This window comes from Pelodiscus sinensis, chromosome 29, assembly GCF_049634645.1.
Source record: "Pelodiscus sinensis isolate JC-2024 chromosome 29, ASM4963464v1, whole genome shotgun sequence".
NCBI classification, from domain to species: domain Eukaryota; kingdom Metazoa; phylum Chordata; order Testudines; family Trionychidae; genus Pelodiscus; species Pelodiscus sinensis.
The window spans coordinates 5689611-5708984 of NC_134739.1; the positions used below are offsets into that span (position 1 = coordinate 5689611).

General features: G+C 44.2%; 1 protein-coding gene across 13 annotated transcripts in view; it reads left to right on the forward strand.

Moving 5' to 3' along the window:
- TANC2 (tetratricopeptide repeat, ankyrin repeat and coiled-coil containing 2) overlaps positions 1-19374 on the forward strand; it is a 711362-nt gene that overhangs the window by 223762 nt on the left and 468226 nt on the right. The window lies entirely within an intron of this gene.

The following is a 19374-nucleotide window of genomic DNA, read 5'->3' on the forward strand; positions in this document are numbered from 1 at the left end:
TTCAAATCATCAAATGATATGCATGCAGCAGGGGAAGGTGATTCCCATTCCTGGTCTCTGCCAATCTAACATGGGGGAAAGTTCCTTCTTAGTCCAAATATATCCATTAATTAGACTCTGAGCTTGTTGGCAAGTCCCACCAGCCAGACACCTAGGAAAGAATCCCCTGTAATAATACAGATTACTAGAGGGGGAGTGCTCTAAACTCCAACTATTGGAGAAATGTATTAATAGTAGTCATGGATTGCCTACCATGAAATATAGTCAATCTCATCATACCCTTGCTTCTATACACTTATCATGCATGGTCAGGAAAAATGTTATGATTTTGCACCCCCTCACATTGCTGCCTTTGGAAAGCTGTTTCAGAACATTGCTCCTCCTTCGAAACCTTTGTCTAATTTCAAGCCTAAACTAATTGGTAGTTTATATATTGATGTGTTCTAGTGCCAACTTTGGATCTTAATGTAAATAACTTCTCTCCTTCCCTGGTGTTGATCCCTGTGATGTATCTGTAAAAAGCAATTATATCTTCCCTTAGCCTTTGTTTTGTTAAGGAGATTGACTTGTTTACTCTTAAGTTTCCTCTTGTAAAGTAGGTTTTCTGTTCCTTTGATCATCCTAGCAGCCCTTCTCTGCGCATGTTCCAGGTGGAATTTTTCTTTCTTAAATATGGAAGACCACTAGTCCAATGAGGTCTCACCATACCTTTTGTAATGGTCCTTATCAGTTCCCTATCTCTTACTGGCAATATCTTATTTATACATATGAGGATTGCATTAGCTTTTTTCGTGACCGCATCACCTTACGGCTCATAGCCCTGGGTATATTGGATAATCACAGGTTGACTTTCTCCTCCTCTGTTGCTTCCAGCTTATACATCCCAGCATATTCCAAAATCCTTGTTGTTTGTCCTGGCACTTTGTACTGTTACATTTCATCCCATTTCTATTACACCAAATTTCCTGGTCATCCAATTACAGTAGTAACCTCCTTTCACCCAGTTCACCTTTCATCATGACTTGTTATAGTTTCCCTTTTAAACAGTCCCTTATTTTTCAGTTGTCATATTGATCTCCGTCTTCTCTGATTTAACTAATAATTTCCCATATGGAACTGTATCAGATGCTTTACTGAAATCTTGATTAATTAGATCTACCACACTTTCTTTGTCTAGAAAAATGGTTATCTTTTGAGATGGGTCAGTCATAATCCATCTTTTCTAAAACCATATTATTCCATTTAACTCTATGACCTTAAGTACTCTTAAAAAAAAAAAAAGACATTGCATATGGTTGAGGTAAAAATAATGGGTCTGTAGTTTCTCAGATAACCTATGATTTGAAAACTGCAAATATAGTTCCTATATTTAAGAAAGGGGAGAAAAAGTTATCACCCCAAATTTAATCCTTGCTATTGGGTTTGCAGTTTCAAATGAGCACTGTTTGTCCTATCATTGAATGTGACAGGAATCTTGTGGAAAAAACAGACTAAAATTAAAATAAAAAACTATATCATGATGCATACACACAAATAAAGATGAAACAAATAAAGATTGCATAGGTAATCTTAATTCTGGCTTTTCCTAAATTTTGAGAGCTTAACTTTTAACTTGAATAATGATATTTTAATGTAGTTTTTCATTTTTATATGTTTTACAAGCATGTATCAAATGTTTAAATTATATTTCAATTTTAATTTAATTTTATGTTTTACTATTGAAGTACCAGAAGAGGGAGTACAAGTTGCCTAACAAATGATGTACTTGAGGTCATGCTAATATTCATGATGGTGGTATGCAAAGGAGATGGCAAACTCCAATTTTTGCCTTTATATGATCTCTTCTTATTCCTAAAATAGTGGTAGAGATGTAGCCGTGTTAGTCTGGGGTGGCTGAAGCAAAATGCAGGACAATGTAGCACTTTAAAGACTAACAAGATGGTTTATTAGATGATGAGCTTTCGTGGGCCAGACCCACTTCCTCAGATCAAATAATGGAAGAAAACAGTCATAACCATATATACCAAAGGATACAATTAAAAAAAAAAATGAACACACATGAAAAGGACAAATCACATTACAGAACAGAAGGGTAAAATGTGTTACTATTCTTATGTACCACAAGAAATGGAGAGGAAAGTAAATATATATTTGCTTCAAAACTGCCTATTACAAACCATGTCTCCCTTTAAGATATCAAGAAGATTTAGTGCATTTTTAACCATCCATAAAACATTTTTAAAAGTTAAAATTAGCTGAGAGAGGATTATGTCTACTTATTCAGCTATTTCATCTGTAAAAATCAATAAAAGCATAGATATACACAGTGTATAATGTTTAGCTTTATATTTTACATAGTCTTGTCTTTTGTTCTTGTTTAACAAACAAATTTTGATTCTGTAATCTGAAACCATGTTTTAAAAAAAATGAAGTCTATTATAATCTATGCTGTAAAAATGGTTCATTGATTTGTGTATGAGCTACTGAATGAACATTGCTTTTTTATAGTGGTGGAACTTGTGAATAAGCAGTAAAATTCATTTTTTTTCTGAACAAATAAATAGAAGTGTTAGCCTAATTTTAAACTAATATATAATTATTGAGCCTTTTTCAGGTCCTGTAACTGAATTTGTGTAATGCAAGGCATATTTAATTGTGAGCAGATCCCGATATGCAGCAAAAGCATGGCTTGCCTTAAAAAAATCTGTAAATGAACTCAAATACTGCATTAGGCTTTGTTTTCATGCAAGTTTTGAAAGATGAAACTGCTGAGTTAGGCTGCATCCAACTTCTGCCCACAAGGAACACATACTAATAGAAGTCAATCCCTTTGTACAGGGTGGGTAATAAGTTTCCTAGGGACTTGGACCACCTGGGCTAGTCCCTGGTGGTTTGCCAGATTCTTTATTTATCTTGCATTTACAGCACCTATTGGCGCGGTTCGCCTTTCCTGGCCAATGGGAGCTGCAGGAAGCGGTATGGGCCAGGCCACAGCTTATTGCAGCTTCCATTGGCCAGGAACAGTGAATCACAGCCAGTAGGCGCTGCAAGCAGTGTACCTGTGGATGCGCAGGTAAATACAATGTCTGGTGGCATTGCAGGGGGTAACTCTTGAATATCATGTCCAATCCATGGGATTCTTATTGCCCACCCCTGCCATAGTAGTTAGTTAACTAGTGAACTTTCATATCACATGGTTTGGCATCGTTTCAGTTAGGTTTTCCAAAAAATGCATGACATTCACAGATGTGAAGTGGTTGTAGAACTAACAAATGTATGTCTAAATTGTTCATCGAGTAGTGTCCCCAATAGGTGCTCCACTCGAGGTGCTGGGCTCGTCCCCGCGCCGCAAACTGGAGGATCTTCAGTAGCAGTAGCCCCCCCCCCCCACCGGACCGCGCATGCGCGACCGCTGTTTCGCACCTCTCAGCTGAGCGCGGTCCGGCTAGTCAGTTTCCTTTCAACCGTCCGCAGCCGCAGATAGAGTTACCCTAGGCTCCCCCTCCTCTCTGAGGAGTGAGGAAAATTAGTTAGTTTAGCCTTTTCTTCTGTTCTGTTATAAATTGTTAATATTAGCATAGTGGTAGTAGTAGTTCTTAGTTTAAAAAAAAAAAAAAAAAGAAGTTTTTGCCTGTACTTGTCTGTCAAGCTTCAGGTCGCAATAAGGATGCCAGGATCACCTGGCTTTAAAAAGTGTACCAAGATGCCATGCCGGTATCAGATGGACACTCTCGCTGCATAAAATGTCTCAGGGATGGACATGTTCCCCTGAAGTGCAGTCACTGTGCCAAATTGACAGCTCGCGCCAGGAGGGATCGAGAGCTCCGACTTAGAGTTCTCTTCAACAAAGCCCTCCAGGCTCCGGACACATCAGCCCCGCGCCCAACTGGGCAGCTTGATGACCGGATGGCTCAGGACAGTCCCCACAGCATGGCGAGCAGAGTAAGCAGTGGGGACAGACCAGGAACCTCTGGCCATTTGCTGAGGCTTCCTGTGGATAGAACGGGCAAGGGCCAAAGCTCCTCCGTTCCTGTCAGAGCCCACCGCAAGGAACTGGTTCCGGCACCGGTGGGGGGCTCAAAAGTGGAGTCGGTGCCGGCAACGTATAAAACCGCTGCTCTAAAACCACCGGCGGACGCCCCGGCACCGGCTTTTCCTGCGCATGCGTAGATGACTGTAGCCGCAGAAGCGGCTGTGCTGGCGTCTTCCCCAGCTGTTGCTGCGGCTTCTCTCCCGGTGCCGGAATCAGCGGCACTGGGATTGGCACCGCAGGAGGGTGCCTCTGCCTCACATCCGGTGGCACCGGCGTTACCCGCACCGGACCTGCAGCCTACAGCACCGGGTCGGCTAATAAACAACCAGGCTGTGCGGATCGCTTCATCATCCCCTAGTCCCTTATACTCTGCACCGCTGCCTGCTTCCAACTCCGTGGTGCAGACAAAAGCACAACACAAGTCAGCGCAGCTCTGGACACCGTCTTTGACACCCGACTGTGCAATGTTTTCACCGGGACCGGTGTCTCCTAGGTCATCTTACTCTGCACATCATCATGCTCCTCATCATCATTATCATTACTCATCGGCCCCAGACTACTACTACCGGTTATCCCACCACTCACCGTCAAGCCGATATCGCCGAGAGCGTTACTCCCGATCTCCTCACTACTCCCGGAGATCTTTTTCTCCAGGGTCCCCAAGAACCCTAGAATGTTCTCGCCGTTATGACACTCATGGAAGATACTCTTCCAGGCGCTCTCTGAGTCCATACCACAGACATCATTACGACCGACGTTATTATGACCACCACTGTCCTCGGGATAGACGACGTCTCCGCTCGCACTCACCGCGATCCAGCCGGACTCTATCTCCACAGCCGCCAGTACAATCTTCAACTTCGGCTGCTCCACCGGCTCCGGCGGAGGACTCAGCATCCGTCTATCAGGAGGATGACCACGCACACCAGGACCATCAAAGCCTTGTTTCACCGGCTCCCAACTCACCTTTATCACCTGATGATGCTGTGGTCCCTGGGGACTTGTCTCCTGCGGAGGACCATAGACAGATCCAGGAGCTTTTCAAGAGGGTAGCCCAGTCCCAAGAGATCCAGACAACGGACGTGCAACAAAAGCAGCATCGGCTGTTGAAGAACCTGCAACCGTCCCAGAAGTCAAAGATGGCATTTCCCTTTGATGAAGCCATTCTAGAGATTGCCGATGACGTCTGGCAGACCCCAGCTACATCCTTGGTGACTAATAAGAAATCAGACAAGAAGTACTTTATAAACCAAAAGGGGACGGACTTTTTATTTACGCACCCTGAGCCCAACTCCCTCGTGGTGGACGTGGCACAACAGAGGGCAAAGACTTCTCAAGCCAAAAATGCAGCAACTGACAAAGAAGCTAAGCGCCTTGATCTCCTAGGCAAGAAGGTTTACTCTTCAGCCACTGCATCCTTAAGAATGTGCAATTATGCAGCGCAACTGGCAAATCACGACTTCGACAATTATGCTAAACTGGTCCCCCTATTTGAATATTTGCCGGACTCTAAACGCCAGATTTTGAAGGCAGTGATACAAGAGGGTTACACCATTGCCAGGACGGCGTTGCAGATAGCGCTTGACACGGCTGATGCAGCTTCTCAAGCTACGGCTACAGCCATAGTCATGCGCCGAGCGTCATGGTTGCACCAGGCTGTGGTCCCAAAAGACATGCAGTCTAAGGTGGAGGACCTACCATTTGATTGGCAGTCACTTTTCGCTCAATCCACCGATCAGGTCTTCCACTCAGGCAAGCACGACTTTGAGAACGTTGGACATGTACATGCCTCCTTATAAACGCAAGAGATACACGCCCTATAACAAGCAAAGACCGTTTTCTTATGCTACACCTCAGTCCAGACCTTTTGAACAGCAACAACAACAAAGACCTAGACAGCACCCACAAAAGCGTCGACAACGCTTTAACAAGGTGCCTGTTCAGCAACAAGGTCGGCAGCAAGTTTGATGTGTGGGTCGAGGGACTCTGCACCATCCCCTTGATAGAGACTCCACACAATGTGCAAGGCTTGTTCCATCACCGCCTCAGACCTTATCAACATCGTTGATCTCGTATATCCACCGACCGGTGGGTCCTCGACATAGTTGCCATAGGATACCTCATTCCCTTCAACTCTCTGCCCCCGCCTTCCCCCCCCTCCCTTTTCAGGGACCCCTCTGACGAGAACCTGTTATGACAGGAGGTTTTCCATCTGCTCTCGTTAGGTGCGGTGGAGAGGGTACCAGCCCAGTTTCGCGGGAGAGGGTTTTACTCCCGTTATTTCCTCACCCGGAAGTCCTGGACCTACGTCACCTCAATCGTTACCTGCGGAAGCAGAGATTCAAAATGGTCACGTCTTCCATCATTCTGGCTCTCGAACAGGGGGATTGGTTGGCTTCCCTCGACCTCCAGGATGCCTATTTCCACATAACAATTCATCTGGCTCACAGGCAATTCCTTCGGTTTGTGGTAGGAGTCGATCACTACCAATACCGAGTACTACCCTTCAGCCTCTCGGTGGCTCCACGAGTTTTTTCCAAGACCCTTGCAGTGGTGGCTGCTTATCTTTGCCATCTCAACATTACCATCTTCCCGTACCTGGACGACTGTCTACTAAAGGCCCCCACCTTCGACGAAGCTATGTGGGCGGTCACCACTACTACCATGATATTCAAAGCTCTCGGTCTCATAATCAACGCCGAGAAGTCTTTTCTCATTCCAAATCAAGATCTGGAGTTCATTGGGGCGAGGCTCAATTCCTCAACTGCAAGAGCATACTTACCCATGAAAAGGTTACAACTGATTCGAGATTTGGTACAGACTATTTCAATTTCCCCCAAATCTCGAATACTTACCTGCCTGCAGCTCCTAGGGCATATGGCAGCTACCACGTCTGTAGTTCCTCAAGCAAGGCTTCATCTCCGTGGTCTCCAACATTGGCTATTCACAGTGTACACCCCCGGTATACACAGCACAAACAGGGCAGTCTCTATCCCAAACCAGATCAGGACCTCACTGTTATGGTGGGGTGACTCCAAGAACATGTTGCTAGGAGTTCCCTTCCATGCTCAGAGACCATCCCTGCAAATCACAACAGACGCATCTCTGCTCGGCTGGGGTGCTCATTTACAGGACAGCTAAGCGCAAGGCCTTTGGACTCCCCAAGAATCACTGCAACACATTAACTTTCTTGAGCTTCGAGCGGTCTTCAACACTTGCAGGAATTTTGTCCACGTCATTCGCGGTCAATCAGTACAGATCCTCACCGACAACATCTGCACGGTGTATTACATCAATCGGCAAGGGGGTGCGCGTTCCCGCTCCCTCTGTGCAGAGGCAGTCCGCCTCTGGAATTGGGCAATCCGTCATGGTGTCACCCTGACGGCAGCTTACCTTCCTGGCAAGGACAACGTCCGGGCCGACGCTCTCAGCAGGAATTTCTTCTCCCAGCACGAATGGGAGCTACACACGGAGGTCACCCGCAACCTCTTCCAACCATGGGGATTCCCAAAGATAGATCTCTTCGCCACTTGCAGCAACAGGAAATGTCATCAGTACTGTTCTCGGGTGGGCGCCGGAGCAGGCTCCTTGGGGGATGCCTTCCTGCTGGACTGGAGTCGTCACCAGTTGTTGTACGCATTTCCCCCTCTCCCGCTTATCCCGAGGGTCCTGGAGAAGGTAGCGGCAGACCAGGCAACAATAATTTTAATAGCACACTTCTGGCCCCGGCAGACATGGCTAACTCAGTTGTCAAGGATGTCAGTCGTCGAACCGATACGGCTACCGGTACTGTTCAATTTGCTATCTCAACAGCACGGCACGATGATCCACCCGTGCATTGACCGCATGCACCTGATGGCGTGGCTCCTAGCTGGCTCCAAGGGTTGGAGTTCATGTGTTCTCACGAAGTAAGATATGTACTAATTAACAGCAGACGCCACACCACACGCAAGACTTACCTGCAGAAATGGTGTCGCTTTCAAGCTTGGTGTGCGGCACAGGATCTCGACCCTCTCTCGCTGCCTATCCAGCAGGTATTGGATTATATTTTGTACCTGAAGACGACAGGGTTGGCATGTTCTTCTCTTAGGGTGTGTCTAGACTACAGAGTTTTGTCGACAAAAGTGGACTTTTGTCGACAAAACTATACCTGCGTCTACACTACCGCTGAGTTCTGTCGACATAACGTCGACAGAACTCAGCAGTTTCGTCGACGCTGGTAAACCTCATTTTACGAGGCATAACGCCTTTTGTCGACAGACTTCTGTCGACAGAAGGTGTTATTGCATGTAGGATTGTGTCTAGACTACAGGGTTTTGTCGACAAAGCAGCTTGCTTTGTCGACAGAACTGAATGTAGTCTAGACGCTCTATGTCGACAGAAGTTTTGTCGACAGTATCTGTCGACAAAACTTCTATCGACAAAACCCTGTAGTCTAGACGTACCCTCAGAGTGCATTTAGCGGCAATCTCCGCTTTCCTTCTGCCCATCGGCGGTTATTCACTGTGTGCACACCCCCTCACCAAGAGGTTTTTTTAAGGGCCTGGACAACCTATATCTAGCTCATAGGATTCCTCCGGAGCCATGGGACTTGGCGTTAGTATTGGACACTATCACTCACCCTCCTTTCGAACCGTTAGCATCGACTGATTTACAGATGCTTACAATGAAAGTGGTGTTCCTCCTGGCTATTACATCCGCGCGCGGCGAGTGAGTGAATTAGCAGCTCTCTCGGCAGACCTGCTGTACACACAGTTTTCTTTCCAAAGCCTCATTCTTCTCCGGAGGAGTCCTGTCTGCATACTCTAGATGTTAGACGAGCGCTGGCTTTTTATCTCGAAAGGATGCATAGTTTTCGAAAATCTCAACGACTATTCCTGTCTACAGCTGAATGTTGCAAGGGCAAAAAGCTCTCTGCACAGCGCATATCAGGCTTGATTATCTCCTGCATTAGACGTTGTTACGCTTTACGGAACAAACCCCTGCCTGACCAAACTCGAGCTCACTCTACTAGGGGCATGGCAGCATCCACTGCCTATCTTCGCGGAGTACCATTACAGGACATATGCCGAGCAGCTACCTGGTCCTCTAATCTTAGCTTTGCTAAACATTACGCTCTTGTAAACTCTCTGAAGACCGACTGTGACGGACCGCCGCAGGTCCGCACTAGAGCGAGGGCCGCCGACGCCCCCTGGAGGCCGCCGGACGGACCGGCAGGCAGCCCTGGGAGCAGGGGAGAGCGGGCCAGGGAGGAAACCCCGCAGGGGGAGGGGCGGCTAACTCCCTGGCGGGGAAGGAGGGGCCAGGGACAGCCCCAGCTGACGGGCGAGGAGCCCGAACGGCGTTCCGCTCGGCCAGAGCCGCGCGGAACCAACGTCAGGCCGGGACGCCCCGGCCGTGACGTCAGCGGACGCCAGGACGCCCGGGGGACGGAACGGGCGCCCCTGACGTCATCACCCGGGCCGTTTGAAAAGCGGCCTGGGGGAGCAGGACGAGGCGGCACTCAGGGGAGCTGCTGCCACCACCGCCGCCCCAGGCGCCAAGGGGAACCCCCCCCCCCCGCGTTGGAGGAGGAGAGGGAACGACCCCGAACCCTCACGACGGTCGCGGGACGAGACCGGCGCCTCGGGCGGGGTAAGTGACTGCGGGACCCCCCCCGTCAGGGAGGAGGGTAGCGGGGAGTGGAAGCAGCCTGGGGCGGGGGCCTTCTGGCACCCGTGGACAGGCGCGTTACGGGGATAAACCCCGCCTGTCGTGGGAGGAACGTCCACTTCGTTCTCCCCCCACTTAGGGCCCCAGGCTGGGACCCGGTGGAGAGGGTGGGCCCGGGTCCCCCACGTCCCCCCTCCCTACCACGAGACCCCCAACCCACAGAACCCCTCTGGGGTGACTAGATAAAAGGGCAAGGACCCCGTCACTTTGACTGTCCCGACGGGGACCCGACTTACGGGTAGGCCGCCGGAGGTGACCCCGTCCCCTCGCCGGGACCCCAGGCGGACTGGTACCCCGGACCAGCCCTGAGGAAAAGGAACCCCGAGTTCGCTGATCCCCGGTCCGGACTCGCGGCCGGGTGATCACACTCAAACAGCCAGACGGCGGGTCCGCTGAATCCCCCTTCCCCCGCCGGAAGGGGGCGCTCGCACCCACACGGGCCATCACACCGACTCAGAAGTAGCTCACGCGGTCTTGTCTGCAGCGCAGAACCGATGATTCCGAAGCACGCATTTGTCATCGGACCACTGCTGTGGACTCACCTTGAGTGGAGCACCCATTGGGGACAGTACTCGATGAAGAAGAGAGAGTTACTCACCTTGTGCAGTAACGTCTGTTCTTCGAGATGTGTGTCCCCATGGGTGCTCCACGTCCCACCCTCCTCCCTGCTTCAAAGTTATATTTCTATATTTTTCAGATGCTTCCAGTTGGCAGGAAACTGACTAGCTGGACCGCGCTCAGCTGAGAGGCGTGAAACAGCAGTCGCGCATGCGCGGTCCGGTGGGGGGGCTACTGCTACTGAAGATCCTCCGGTTTGCGGCACCGGGACGAGCCCAGCACCTCATGGGGACACACATCTCGAAGAACAGACGTTACTGCACAAGGTGAGTAACTTTCTCTTGTTTTCCCCTTATTTCTGTTATGTACAAATGCTATTGTACTGTGTACTTGAGGAGAAGTCAGTCTAACTTCTGTGCTAGGGTAGGTAATGGAGCAAGTAATTAAGGAAACTATTTGCAAACATCTGGTAGATAATAAGGTCATAGGTAGCAGCCAGCATGGATTTCTAAAGAACAAATCATGTCAAACTAATCTGATAGCTTTCTTTGATAGGATATCAAGCCTTGTGGATAAGGGAGAAGCAGGGGATGTGGTATTCCTAGACTTTAGTAAGGCATTTGACACGGTTTCTCATGACCTTTTTTTCAATAAACTAGGGAAATGCAACCTAGATGGGGCTACTATAAGGTGGGAGCATAACTGGATGGATAACCGTACTCAGAGAGTAGTTATTAATGGTTCACAATCATGCTAGAAGGGCATAACAAGTGGGGCTCCACAGGGGCTTGTTTTGGGTTTGGTTTGTTCAATATCTTCACCAATGATTTAGGTATTGGCGTAGAGAGTACACTTATTAAGTTTGCAGATGTTACCAAGCTGGGATTGCAAGTACTTTGGAGGATAGGGTCAAAATTCAAAAAATGATCTGAACAAATTAGAGAAATGGTCTAAGGTAAACAGAATGAAGTTTAATAGGGACAAATGCAAAGTACTCAACATAGGAAAGAAAAAACAGGACTATGTAGCACTTTAAAGACTAACAAGATGGTTTATTAGGTGATGAGCTTTTGTAGGCCACACCCACTTCCTCAGATCAAATTGTGAAAGAAAATTGGCACGACCATATATAACAAAGGATACAATAAAAAAAAATGAACACATATGAAAAGGACAAATCAAATTTCAGAACAGAACGGGGATGAGGGGAGAGGTAAATGTCTGTGAGCTAATGATATTATAGGTGATAATTGGGGAAGCTATCTTTGTAATGGGTAAGGTAATTAGCGTCCTTGTTAAGACCTAGTTGTAAAGTGTCAAATTTAAGCATGAATGACAGTTCAGAGGATTCTCTTTCAAGTCTGGTGTTAAAAGGTCTTTGAAGCAGGATGCAGGTAATCAGGGTGCAGGTAATCAGTAATTACCTGCATACTGCTTCAAAGACCTTTTAACACCAGACTTGAAAGAGACTCTGCTTCCAATTTGGCAGCTCTTTCCCTGGAACAAATCCCCAAGCAATCAATCCAAGTGCCTTTCCCTCTTATTTGCTAGCCAGTCCCCAGCTCTCTCACACAACTTCTTCTGTACCATACTTCCTCCTTCCAGTACATCACTCTTTGTCTTCCCTCTCTCCTTACCTGGGGGAAATCTTTTAAAGTAGCCCCACCAGGCTTTAATTGGCTGCAGGTGTTTAATAGCTTGCTTTCTAAGGCAAATTATTCACTAGCCCCAGGTGTCTGCTTGTCTTCATTTCATGGCAGCAGTCTCTAGGGCTATGTCTGCAAGATTAAGGAAAAGATTACGGATCTTGTGGAAAAAGGGGGTTTTGCACAAAAAGAAAATGTTCACACTGCTTGTTTTTGCACAAAAACCCCAGTGCGAAAATGGCAATACTTACATTCATATTTGCCCAATTATGGGCTTCCTTGACAATCTGCCAGGAAGATAACCGCCAAACCTCTTTATCATAATTACCCAAATCGAGTTCTCTTTCCCCCTCTATCCTGATGAGCAGCCTGTTTTCTCTTGCCCAGGAGGAATATTTTTTTTACTCAAGTCTCATGGATTATATTCTCCCAGGCGTTATAGAAGTTCGGTCTGTCCTAAACCCCCAAATGGCAATTAAACTGGTGTGCTCTCATTTGAGCAAGAGATGGGGCTTGAATGGAGAGGGTGTCAGGAAGAAAGTGGTGCCTGTGGCAGGTCTGGGAGAAGGACAACTCCCACGCAGACTACCTGAAGGTAGACTGAGAATAAGAGAACCAGAAGTGGGTCAGTGGCTTGGGTAGAACCTAGCCTCCAGGAAGAGTTTGGAGGGTCAGTACTGATCTCGTTGAGGTTGGTCGTTCTTCAACCAGCGGGGTTGGACTGAGAGCTCTTCCAGCCATAATTGTCTGTGATTCTGTGAACTCTGTGCGGAGATGCAAAAATGGCAAGCTGCAGGGAGGAGTGGAAGAAGCCAACCTGTTATAGGTCAGTAAGCCTGTTAAGAAGAAATCCAAGAAAAGGAAGTGGACAGCTTTCCTGTTTAAATGGAGACTAAAGTGTTTTTCTTCAACTAAAGGGAGGGGCATTACAAGTTTCCTAGTTACTCATTCTTAATAATAGCAGTTTCCCAACCAGTAGCAGAAAAAATTGATGTTTCCAGCTCATTACTGTCTAACAGACAGTTTTCCAACTCCTTCTTCAATGACTTTAGAAGTCTCATGAGCACCAAAGGAAAAAGATCCCTAAGTAAGTTGCACTAATAGCTTGATGCAAAAAACAGGACTATGTAGCACTTTAAAGACTAACAAGATGGTTTATTAGGTGATGAGCTTTCGTAGGCCAGACCCACTTCCTCAGATCAAATAGTGGAAGAAAATTGGCATAACCATATATACCAAAGGATACAATCAAAAAAATGAACACATATGAAAAGGACAAATCAAATTTCAGAACAGAAGGAGTGTGTGGGGGGGGAGAGGTAAATGTCTGTGAGCTAATGATATTAGAGGTGATAATTGGGGAAGCTATCTTTGTAATGGGTAAGTAATTAATGTCTTTGTTTAAACCTAAGTGTAAAGTGTCGAATTTAAGCATGAATGACAGTTCAGAGGATTCTCTTTCAAGTCTGGTGTTAAAAGGTCTTTGAAGCAGGATGCAGGTAATCAAGTCATTGAGACAATGCCCTTTCTGGTTGAAATGGCAAGAAACTGTTTTTTCTTTGTGATCCTGTCTAATATCTGTTTTGTGGGCATTGATTCTTTGGCGAAGTGTCTGAGACGTTTGTCCAATGTACATAACAGATGGACACTTTTGGCACATGATAGCATAAATTATATTTCTGGATGAGCAGGAATATGTGTTCTTGATCTCATAACTCAATTGGTTAGGTCCAATAATGGTGTCAGCAGAGTGAATATGTGGACAAAGCTGGCAACGGGGTTTGTTGCAAGGGAAGGTTCCAGGGCTGGTATTAGTGTGGCATGTCCTGTGGTTGTTGGTAAGAATCATCTTGAGGTTAGGTGGTTGTCTATAGGAGACTATGGGTCTGTCTTCCAGAGCCTCGGAGTTTAGTAGCCTCTCGGAGTTTAGATTGATGGGCGTTCCATGAGAACTGATTAAGGAAGCCTGGATTCAGCAGTACTGGGATGGCTGTTGCATCAGAAAATGTTTTGCGGTATCTAGAACATGTCATATCTCCAGGAACTGTGACCCACTCTGCTAATATTCATAATATGGATGATATGTCCCCAAAATGTCTATATTTGTAGCAGTACTCAATATCTCACATAATAAAGATAATATGAAGAATATAACACAAAAGCAGCCCATGACTGAACAAGTATTAAAAATCCTGCAGTTTTACGTAGAACACTTTGGCTACATCTACATTGTGCTCTCTTGCGCAAGAACATATGCAAATGAGGCGCGGCGATGAAAATAAGCCTGAAAATAAGTGACAGACTGCCTTTTGCGCAAGAAGGAGCAGTGTAGACTGCTCCTTCTTGCACAGAAGCCCCTTGTGCAAAATGGTGGCTCGTTAAGTATGAAAATGAGGTGCGGCAATATTCATCACCACTCCTCATTTGCATATGTTCTTGTGCAAGAGAGAGCAATGTAGATGTAGCCTTTGGGTTTTTTATCATTTTCATTATAGAAGTTTTGCAAACAACATGGAGATTAGATGCTGCCCTTTTAGTTTGCTAACAAGTTGTCACTGAAGACCTAGTTGCTTCACAGTGTTGTATATTTGTAAGTGTGTTTGCAGTTTATGACTGGTGAGTCATGTGAGCTTTCAGACTAATGTGCAGTCAAAATGTGTCACTTCTCATCCTTTCAAACACATGGCCTGATCCTGAGAGGTACTAAGCACCTGTAGTTCTCATTTTACTGAATTACACCTGCTCAATATCTCCCTGGCTCATGTCTACAGTTTCCAGGTTTATAGATATTTAATAAACAAAATGAAGAATATTACAATAGATATTTAATAAACAAAACAAGGAATATTATAACTTGGTAATATCAGGTGAGAAGATGTTCGTCCTCTTTTATGTGCTTGTGAATGTCACGAAATTGGGCAGATGAGAGAATCATAAATCATCAAGAAGGATATGATAAAAGTTCTGCAAAGTTATTCTTTTCCACTTATTATTTTGTAAGGCCTTATAAATGTAATATAAATGTTCTCATTATTTCATATTATTTTCATATTTAAGCATCTAAACTTAGGGGTGAAACTGTTAGATGACATCTGCCAAAGGCTGGATGGGAAAGAAGATGAGTAGATTGTGACTATTAACTTTGACTTTCAGTATGTTTGACTTTTAAACTTTGTAGTTACTTCATTTTTACTGTTCATCTCTGGATCTTTTTCTGTTTCTATAATGGTCTTTAAGGGGTGACCAGAACTGAATGTATTGTTCAGGGAGGGCATGCCATTAATTTATATTAGGACATAATATTTGTTGAAATATTGTTTGCAGATATAAACTAGAATATGAAGAAACTGACTTCAGACCGCACAATCATGTCAAATTTAGGTTCCATCCTCAAATTATGCCACTCATAGTCGGTTTTTACAGCACCTGGTTATGTTCCTATATGCAATGCTTGGGATTACATGAGAAAAGAAATGTTATTGTAAGTTCCTGACAAGGTAGTTAAAAAAATGGTGTGCGGGAAGGTGGAGGGATAATGATAGTGACTAGTAATAATTTTTTACTTTGCTATGCAGTTTTCCCATTTGTTGTAGATGATGATTTTGGCAGAGATATGTAGACCTATTTTTATAACTACTGTGTTGTGGAGTTTTATATAGAATAATATAGAACAAATATTTTGTGGATTTCATTTAGCAGTTGCTTCAAGAAGTTCTGAAAGCTGAAGTTTTGAATGGCATATGCTTTCCCTACTCCTGCCAAATATGCAATCTCTTTGTAAAATACAGCAAACTAATATATACAACTTTGGTTGTACTGATGAAAGTCATGAGGAATCTGAACAGAGGCAAATTATTAATATATAGAGAAATTAACTAAAATAAAATCATTAAAACAGATCACTGTAGCATCCTCTATAGTTAAGCCTTTAAAGCGATTTCTTTTGTAATATATCTGTTTTCTCTCTTTGAAGCAATCACCTGTTTGTCTGAAATTTACTGAAGTTCAGAGAAAAGCCAAATTAAAGACCCACTGGACAATCTGAGTGCAATTCCTTCAGATATGTTTTAGAAAAGTTTTTCCTCATACTCCATAACTCAGTGTTTAAAAACGACAGCAAAAATCTAAGCATACTTTTTCAGCAAGGTGGGTGATGTTTTGAAACTTGTCACGAAGCTAGTGTCTTAATTAAGGATTTATGGTTTTGCTGAGTTTGGAAGGGAAATTACATTTTTCTAAGAATTAGAAATAATTTCTGAGGATGCTTAGTGGCATCTATTGAGATTTTTAGCAGAGTTCAGTTTTGCCTGGTGACATCACTGATTATAAATGGCATCACTAATTATAAATGTTTCGAAACACATTAAAAATCTGAGAAGAAGTTGCTTTAGGATCAGATTAGGGAACTGCAAACACAGAAACATTGAGGACCCTGTAATTTTGCTTCTCTGTTTCTTTGGCTATGTTCTGCAAACTCTTTGTTAATTCTGTTTCTATGTTTGCATTTAATAGCAATAAATACTATACAGGAGAAGAAAGTTAGAGCTCATTTCAGTACTTCTGTGAGCACTATTCAACAGTATCTAAGGCGGAGACACATCTTTTTTCAAATGATTGTGCACATACCATTTCTGTTGCTAGTACCTGTATGCTCAATGCACTCCAATCAGGGACTTTTGACAGCAATACCACTAGTTGGTACTCCTTTTAAACCTCATTCCAGGAGGAATAACATGTAGTTCAAACTAGGGCTTTATTTCAAACTACCAGATCCCTGCCGCGTGTAGATGCAGGCAGTTAGTGTGGACTTGTACATTTCAAAAATGGCGACCGTCCGGGAAGATGCAAATCAAGCACGGGATATTTAAATCCTGGGCTTGATTTGAAACTTTGAATGCCTACATTAGCCTCCCTACTTCAAACTTGGGGGCTACTGTAGACATACCCTATGAAAGTAGGTTTATTGAAATCAATGACATCAATGTTAGTTGCCCCAAACAAATCATAATATTCATTTTTCTTATAAAATAAGTGTTTTTCCATTTGAAAACAATTATTTAATGATTGGGTCAGAGTGGGGAAAAACAAAACTCTTAATTACAAAGAGTAAACAGAAGAGCTGCATGTATTGGGTACTGTTTTTGAAGCATCTCTTTGGTTGCTCCCCACCTTTACCTCTCATGCTGTGCAGTGACTATAGAACCTCAGTTCTCTCCTGTTATTTCCTAACTGGGTCCCTAAACACTGTTCATTCTTCTTGGCTTATAACTCCATTTATCTCCTCCTCCTGCATTTTCATTCAGTATTTTTTTCATACAGTACTCCCTACACCTGGAATGCTATTCCTCTTTTCATGATCCAAGTACAGTAAAACTCCATTAGTCCAGCATCCAATGCTCCGGGACTCCTGATGGTCCGGCAGACCTTTTACATCTGCACTTGAAAGGGAATCCTCTGAACTGTCATTCATGTTAAAATTCGACATTTTCCAAAAAGGACTCAACAAACATTTGAACTATCTCACCCATTACCAAGATAGTTTCCCCAATTATCACCTCTAATACCATTAACTCACAAACATCCCACTCTCCCTACCTCTAATATCATCAATTCACAGACACTTACCTTCCTTCCTCTCCCCCCCCCCCGCATCCACCTCCTGTTCTGCAATGTGATTTGTCCTTTTCATATTTGTTCATTTTTTTTAATTGTATCCTTTGGTATATATGGTTGTGACTACTTTCTTCCACTATTTGATCTGAGGAAGTGGGTCTGGCCCACGAAAGCTCATCATCTAATAAACCATCTTGTTAGTCTTTAAAGTGCTACATTGTCCTGCATTTTGCTGTAGTTCCTTGGATTGTCCTTCCCTTTTTTAAAGACGGGCACTACATTTCTCTTTTTCCAATCATCTGGGATCTCTCCCGATCTCCACGAGTTTTCAAAGATAATGACCAAAGGCTCCGCAATGATACTTGCCAACTCCATTTATTTAAAAATTACCAGGATTTATGATTTGCTTGCTGTGTAATATGACTTTGATTATTTTATATTCTTTATTTTTATTCATTCTTTCCCTACTTGCTTTGCACTCTGTCAAAGTTAGCGAATACATTTTTAAAGTAATGGAGGGTTGTTTTTTTTACATTTCTTTTACCCACAATGAAAAGTTATGGTATTATATAAATATTTAACAATTTTGTTAGCTATATCAACTTTAAATTTCATTTGGTAGGAGGTTAGCTGGTGTGTTTAATTACAAGAATTATTTCAATATTTATAAACAAATTTTATCTCGACATATAACAAACAAGTATGTGCTTACCTTTATTCATGTAAGTAGTCTCTTAATATTAATGAATTAATCATATGTATAAAGTTAAGCACCTGAACAAGTGTTTCTGGTTCAGAAACTGTGGTCTATAAGTCAGTTATTAAATGATTCATGACAAAGCTTATATTTTTGACATGCTTTTCCGTATACTTCTCCCATATAGAAAAGTAAAAGTGTTGGGGAGTTAAGTTAATTCTTCCACTGGAGAACTTAATATCTTTGCTGTGCAAATGCATTCATCTGAAATTAATCAGTTCTTTATACACTTTTGCTCTTGCAGAACATACTCTCCTTACGAATGATTACAGCGAAGCTAAACTCCTCTTTTTCTTATAATTTGGGAAGTATTTTTAGAGTTGATCATTGATTTTTTTTTCTAGCACTTAAATCTTCATACAGCATATGTTTTAGAAATTAAACCTACCTGTGGCAGGGTGGATTAGGTTTGGAGGCCCTCTGCTGGAGGCCTTGTGGCCCTACCTCACCCTTCCCTTATAACAGAGCAGATAGAAAACTTTCAGGCAGGCTAGAGTGGCCGCAGAGGGGGCTTACAGAGCACCCAGTCTGGTGCCAGAAGAGTCCTATATAAGAGAAGCACCAGAGTAGAAAAACTTAATTGCTGGATAGAGCTTGAGGAATAAAGACTGGGTGCCTAGGTGCCTGTCTGGTTTGGCCAATATCCATGGCACAGGGGCATTGCTGGCACTTACTGGTATATATCATGTTAATGGATGTACAAGTAGATGAGCCCCTGATGTTGTGGCTTATGTGGTTAGGTCCTCTGATGGTGTCTCTTGTATAGATATATGAAGAGGCTTGGCAATGGGATTTGTTGTAGGTATAGATGAGTGCCAGCAATGCCCTTCTGCTATGTAAATTGGCCAAACTAGACAGTCTCTTCACCAAAGGATGAATGGACACAAATCAGACATAAGGAATTCTGTTCCTCCTCCCACCATCTACCCCACTTCACCCCAGATGGGAGCCACATCACTGGAAGCACCTGGTAGGACTCTGTCCCTGTACTGCCCACACCTGGAGGCTCCGTCCCATTGGCCCCAGGCCCCAGAAGAGTTAATCCCACCCTGTTG